The 7389-nt window shown below is 31.3% G+C and overlaps 1 long non-coding RNA gene across 2 annotated transcripts; it reads right to left on the bottom strand.

The window, feature by feature from the left end:
• Positions 1-2716: 2716 nt before the first annotated feature.
• LOC145634913 (uncharacterized) lies at positions 2717-6933 on the bottom strand. 2 transcript variants are annotated; one of them, XR_014113681.1, is made up of 4 exons: positions 6700-6933; positions 5880-5967; positions 4655-4775; positions 2717-3238 (listed from the first exon to the last, which is right to left on the bottom strand). It is a non-coding gene; the product is annotated as an uncharacterized LOC145634913 (long non-coding RNA). The 2 variants fall into 2 exon arrangements; XR_014113680.1 differs by having other exon boundaries at positions 6691-6932.
• Positions 6934-7389: the final 456 nt, after the last annotated feature.

Here is a 7389-nt window from a genome sequence, read left to right as displayed (position 1 = left end):
CTCTATCTTCTTCCCTTTTGGACGCCACCGTACTTTAGTGTATGATCACAGTGGGGTTCAAGCTAGTGGGATTTTAAAGGCTTGAAATTATTCCCTACAGTACCACTGAATGCATATATAATACCAGTACATACATACATACATACATACATACATACATAGTGCCACTAAATATTCAATGGTACCATTGAGTGATCACTACTCAATGGTACTACATACTCTAAAGTTGGAATATACATTACATGTAATTATGCTCTTACTCCTCGTTATGCAATTGTATATGCATAACAATACTCCTTTAAAACTCCTTTAGAAAGAGACTTGAGCGGGAGAATTAATTGAGCGGTAAAAAGCGTGTGAGAGTCTCGCCTAAGGAGAGAAGAGCGGTAAAATCGTTGTTAATGAAATTATCTCGCCATTATCATAAAAAAAAAGGGTTTTTCTAAGCTATGCCCCCCAAGTTATTGAATTTTTAAGTTGTACCCATGCATTTTCAAAGTTATAAGTTGTGCCCTCCACTTCACGATATTTTATCAATAATACCCTTTGATAGTCATATCCGTTAATGAAAGTTAAGTTATTTTATCGACAATGGTGTCATGACGTTATTTATTATTTGACACGTGTCCCATTCTAATTGGTTTAACACTTTAAAAAAAATTAAAAATCAGAAAATAAAATAATAAAAAAAGGTTATTGTTAATCTCAAAGGTTATTGTTAATAAAAATTAGTGAGGTTGAGGGCACAGCTTAGACGTTTGAAAAAATATGGGCACAGCTTAGAAAACGAAGAAGTTTGGGGGCATAACTTAGAAAAACCCTAAAAAAAAATACTTCTTCAAGCAAGGAACTTAAGTAGTTTTAGAAACCATTTGCATGACAATGGCAACAAAGGTAAAGAAATTCATAGAATTAAAGCCGAAGATTAAAATTTGATATGCATTGTTGTTCGAAACCTATTTTGGGTGACATCAAAGTAAGTTTAAAAAGTAATTGATCAAATTGAAATTTTATAAATGAACTAAATTTGTTGTTCTTTTTTTTTTTTTTTTTTTCTTCTTTGTTCTTTTTTCCTACTGACTAAATTAGGGAATATGTTATATTTGATGAATTAGGTATTTACAAAGAAATATAATTGGTTTAAAGTTATAAGGGTTGAAGAATATATGTTTTAAAAGTTTTGCAATAAATTTGTAATTTAGGGTTGAATTTTTGATATAGTATGTTTTGTGTGGGAAGTTAATAATATATAATAGAAGGTTTTGGGTAGAACGGACTCATGTGAGTCCAATAAGTCCAGTTTATAACCTTCAAACACATCACCTCCATTTTCTCTCTCCTTCATTTTTACAATCCTTCATTCGTCGCCATTTTTTTCACATTTTCTCTCTCCTCCTCATTCGGTTCCTTACCTCATTTTAGAAGCTTTCTTCTTCTTCTTCAATGGTGGACTGTCTTGAACGCAAACCTCGACGACTGCAGCCACTGCCGTTGCTGATGAAGAGGAGGAGACGAACACCGGGTTCAACCCTCAATTGTTTGATAGAAAGTGGGATGAATAGAAAGAAATGGGTAGTTTTTTGAGCTTTTTTGTGTGATTTTAATTGTTTTCTCCATTGTTTTTGAATTTAAAATTTTGGGATGGGAGTTAAGGAAGCAGTAGAAGACATTGTTGGTGAAAATTCCAAGTTATCTTGGAGAATTACACAGGAAAAGTGGGATTTGAAGGAAGATTGAAGGGAAGAAAAAGAGCAAATGGAAGTATAAAAACCAAAGATAAACCCGTAGCAAAGAGATGAATGGTGGAAAATGGAGATAATGGTGTTTGTTTGCAGCAACAAATTGATGATAATCCTGGCTTTGCCAATAGCGGGACCATATCTCTTGATTTTATGCCTAACGAATGTTATTTAATATCCGACTAATATTATGTAATACCTGACCAATATTATTTAATTTCTGATATTATTATCTATAATACCTGACCAATACTTCGTATTATCTAATTTCTGACATTTATTATCTAATTTCTGATACTTATTATATAAATACCTGACCAATACTCCGTATTATCTAATTTCCACTAGTACAAAACTAACCTCAAGTAACACCCAAAAAATGTTACATAACTTGGTAAAAGTGTTATTATAGACAATAGGTAACACTTTATTGGGTGATACTTCCGCCCATGTTACCTAAGGTTATATGTAGCACTTTGGGTAACATATGGTAACACTTTCAAAAGTGTTATTATAAACCATCTTATGTAACACTTTTTCTATTATTAGTATCATTTTTAAAGTGTTACTTTTTATATCTTATGTAACACTTACTTATCTTTAGTAACATTTTTTATCATATAGTATCACTTTATCCGATATTATGTATCACTTTTTCGAACTAATATAACACTTTGTTGATTATTAGGTAACATTTTTCTATCATATTTTGACATATAGTAACACTTTATTCAGCATTATGTATCACTTTTTGCAAACTAATGTGATACCATATTAATTAATAGGTATCATCATTATTATTATAATTATAATTATTATTATTATTATTATTATTATTATTATTATTATTATTATTATTATTATTATTATTATTATTATTATTATTATTATTATTATTATTATTATTATTATATAAAAATAATATGTCACAACAACTATGAATTACAAATTACATATATGATAGCTAGCAATTTGGATTGATAAATTTCATAATTCTTACAAAAAAAATCCATAAACACCAATTTTAATGTTTGGCCAAACAATATAATAATACAACAAAGAAAATCAACTTCGATCTCTAACTTAGAAAAAGTGAGGAAATAAGATAAACTTCTGAATTTCAAAAACCAATCAACGACGTAAACAACATTAATAACAACACCTAGCTAGCAAAACGACAATAGTAGTAACAGAAGCTGCCAGTAGCAGTATGTAGCAGCAAATAGCAGTGGCAGCAAACAACCGCAGCAGACAATACTAGTAGTGGCAACAACCAGCAATAACAGAAGTCAGCAGCAGACAACACTAGCAGTGGCAGCAACCAGCAGTAGCAGAAGTCAACAACAGACAATAGTAGCAGTAAAAAACAGCCGTAGCAGCAACAAAACAGCAGTAGCAGCAGCAAAACAACAGTAGTAGCAGCAAAGCAACAGTTACAGTAAGTGCCTCTTATAGCATCATCACTTGTTATCCCAATTCTTCATCTTGATCCATTTGATCTTGTGTGAAATCATCATATATCAAAAAATTAGAACAAAAATGAAATAAAACAATAATAAGAGTTAGTGCTTTTTAAAAGAGAATATAGGCATAAACTACAATCTGGGTTGCTACTTGGGTTAGTTCCTACTGCATGTATACAAGTACAACAGGTGGTGGACTGGGATTCATGGTGATCCATTGTACAAGGTTGGACACTAGTGTACTGTGCAAACAGGTCAAGTGTACAATGTGCCTACTTCACTGCCTGAGAAACTCCTTAACTGTTTATGAGATTATACTTGATTAAATGTTACAGTTATCTTTCTAAATGTATAAAGTAACAAAAACACTGCGTTTTATGAGATGTTAAGATGTAACCAAACCCTTAGTTATACAAAGCATCTTCCATTCACATTTTGTGGCATTGCAAGGTTTAAAAATGGAAATTGCTTTGTAAAATATCGAGTTTAACCCCATCCCAGAAAAAAAACCCATCTCAACAAGAAGTTGAAAAGGCAAGAACTTTTAATTCATGCAAATTTACTTTTGTGCCCTTACGGAGAGTTTACACACATATAGTATATCACTTCTCAGTCAAGTGTTAAAAACTTTTAAGTTTTAATTTCAACCTCATGTACGTATGTCATCTCACATGGCTTGATTTTGTAAATAACATTACAATATCCCACAAAAGCTTTCACAAGTAACTAATCGTTGAAATTTGCTTCAAAAGTAAACTTTTAGCGTACGTTTAAGCGTTGACTTATTCAACTACAATCTTGATTCTTGAAAGTTACCAAGTGATATCATGCAACAAAGCATACAAGAACAACTTGATAATGCCAACAATAATAGAGAAACAAAGTCTAAGGGGGGACCAAAGTTGGTTAAAAGGATATGATTTTGTAATAATGATGTTAATTTTTAAAAATGTGAAAGAGATTTATGCACAAGCAAACAAGAGTTTGGAGAGAGATTAGTTACACTCAGAATTCATCAAAAGAAGCACATAATTTAGAGGAAAAACCATCAGTAAAAAAAAAAAGCTTATAAACACTTAACATTACCTTAGCATGATGGTAAACAAACATGTTTTGGTGTGAGAAAACATAAGAATTATTGATAAAATAATTCTAATACAATTCTATTCAAATATTACTCAAAATCTTCATTTGTGAGCATGCCAAGCGGACTGATATGCTCTTTAGTGATAACAAACAATCAAATGATTCAACTTAGCTAGTATGTTATGCCCCCATGGCCCCACCTCTCCCTTAATTTGATTTTATATAGAATAACTCTCATTTTCTATTAAGTAGTGAAACTATCACCCACTTTGTCATTCAGTTTAATGTCCTTTTGAAAGACCAAACTCATAGACATAGAAACTCAACGACAATACTTAAAAGAAAAGGTTTAAAGCAAAGTAAAACCTTCAATCCACTACTAAGCTCGGCTATAGAGTTTCAAGGCCTCGAGAATCTTATTGTTCTCCTCTTCTATCCATTGCTCACGTTGCTTGGTTATTGTGTAAGGCTTTCGAGTCTTTAGCAGCTAAAAATAAAATAGCAAGGTAGTATAAGATTATTTTTCACTCCGTACCATAGTAAAACATAAGTCAATATTATGAGTTTCATTCGTTTCAAAGCACGAAATAAAGAAGAAACCAAACTAGAGATCAATGTATTCAATTTTAACCAAACAATTCAAACAAAACCTAAAAGACGCTTTACATAACAACGACCAACAGCAACACCGATTGACTGCAATACCAACACCGACTTAATTGTTTTCAAAGTTTCATTCAAACACATATCATTTAGCCAACCAAAAGTTATCTTGGTAGGTGCAACATTGGTCATGAATAAACTTTTTACTCGTAATTATCAGCTGAAGGTAGAGAAGCTGAATACAATCTAAGTGCAAAGCCAACATATACCGGCTTGACAATATGAGAGGAACCATTCTGTTGTGACTAACTTTCATTTAATTAACCACAAGAATCTAAATTTCTTCATAAAATAAGCAGGCAGATTTTCAATAAGTTGTAGGCTAGCTCTGATAAAATATATCATATGAAGTATATCTTAATGAGTTGATAATAATAAGCTTGATCAAATTTTGTAGAATTAATCATAAGCGGCTAAATTGGATTGTGGAATAAATAAAGTAAAATCAAATTATATATTCCGTATATAAGCATATTACTATAAATGATTAATTAAATTAGATTAACGCCAAAGTTACGAAATGAACCAACAAGAAATATACTTGCATTACACATGTAGTTGAAGCAAAACCCATGAAAGCAATTAATTCAACATTATATGGCATTCGAAATTTCTTGTTACACCAAGTTTGGAGTCACAGGGAGTTGACACTTAAAATTTAAAAGCTACGTGAAGTGCTTAAACTGATTCATTTGAGAAATTGCTAACCTTTACACACGCAATTAACTCCTTACTCCTCAAAAGAATCAATAATAGATTAATATATTAGCTTTTAAACAAGCAATTATAAATTCTTAAATTACAGAAGTATGGTTATACAAATATTAAAGCACATTTGACAAATATAACAATGAATTGATAGCATTCTATAAAATTAAGTAGTTGCAAAGCATATGTATATATAACTATAATAAGGTAGAAAAATAACCTGATTAGACATTATGGAACTCCCACTCAATTGATTAAGCTTCAAAACTTTGATTGCGTTCATATTGGAATATTCCTTCCTAGTTTAGCTTACCAAATCACATAAGAAGCAATTAATTCAAAATTAGATGGCAATCAAAATGTCTCATTTACACTGAGTATCCTGCCACAGGAAATTTAATCTTAAAGTTCAAAAGATACATACAGTGAAGTGCTCAAACCAACAATTCAGTTGAGAAATTGCTAAGCTTTACACACACAATCAACTCCTTACTCCTTAATTCAGTCAATATATAGATAAGCTTCTCACCCAGATCCAAATTTTTCATACCCAAAAAAAATCTGATCAATGTTAAACTAAAATTTAACTTAAAATAAAATTGGGTACCTCAAAGACCAAATAAACCCCACTTAACGAATCAAATTAAATAAACCAAATACGATTAGATAAAGCAATTGGTTCATCAATTAATGAGTGGGGCATTGACGATACGCCCAAATAACAAAATCTAAATTGAATTAAAGGGCGTCAAAGCATGAAATCGGGGAATTTTGAAAAGTAAATTGGAAGTATAGTAGAAAATTAAAGGGTGGGTGAAACAATCAATCAATATTAACATATTATTTTGGCAAAAAAAAAAAAATCAATCGCTCATTGTAATTTGTCATGAGTTCAGAGATTATATCCAATAGTTTAATAGTCTATCTTAGAATAACCCCAAATTGATTATACTCACAAGAAAATTTCGATAAACCCTAAATTTTTAAATTGATGTTCAACGATTAATTACAAAAAAGAAAGATAATCTTACCAATCTTACCACATAAGTAGTTTTAACCACCAAATGGACGATCGTAGTGGTTAATTTGATAGGGAAGATGTAGACCATGTTAAAGGAAGAAGGCAGATGAAAGCGAAACGTATAATATGTACTACAGAAGTAAAAGGCATGGCTAAGACTCGTGTGCTCATGGGGAACCACCTTGGTTGGCCAGTTGGTGGAGACATGGGGTGGCCGGTGAGAATTTCGTTGGCTAATGGGTGGCCGTAGGCGTGGGGGTGGGGTTGATGGTGGTTCGATGAGTGATTAATTGATTTTTTAAGATAGGGAGTTGGGAAAGAGTAAAGGAGGGAGAGTCATATGAAGTATTGAAGTAAGAACGTTTTTTTTAAAATTTTTTTTTTTAACCAATGATATACAATCAAAGTGTTACAACTAAGTGCTACCTAATATAAAAGTGTTACATCCAAGTGTTACGTAAACCTAAAGTGTTACACGGGTGTTACTTATATATCGAATAACTTTATAACATTGAAAGTGTTACCGTTTGGTGTTACCGTTTGTCACTTTTGTACTAGTGTTCTGACAGTTATTATCTAATTTCTGATACTTATTATATAATACCTGACTAATATTATCTAATATATACCCAATATTATATAATTTCTGATACCTATACTCTAATACCTGACCAATATTATCTAATTTCTGACACTTATTATCTAATTT

The sequence above is a fragment of the Chenopodium album genome, chromosome 6 (genome assembly GCF_948465745.1).
Source record: "Chenopodium album chromosome 6, dcCheAlbu1.1, whole genome shotgun sequence".
In the NCBI taxonomy this organism is placed as follows: Eukaryota; Viridiplantae; Streptophyta; class Magnoliopsida; order Caryophyllales; family Amaranthaceae; genus Chenopodium; species Chenopodium album.
This window is presented reverse-complemented; position numbering and strand designations above follow the sequence as displayed.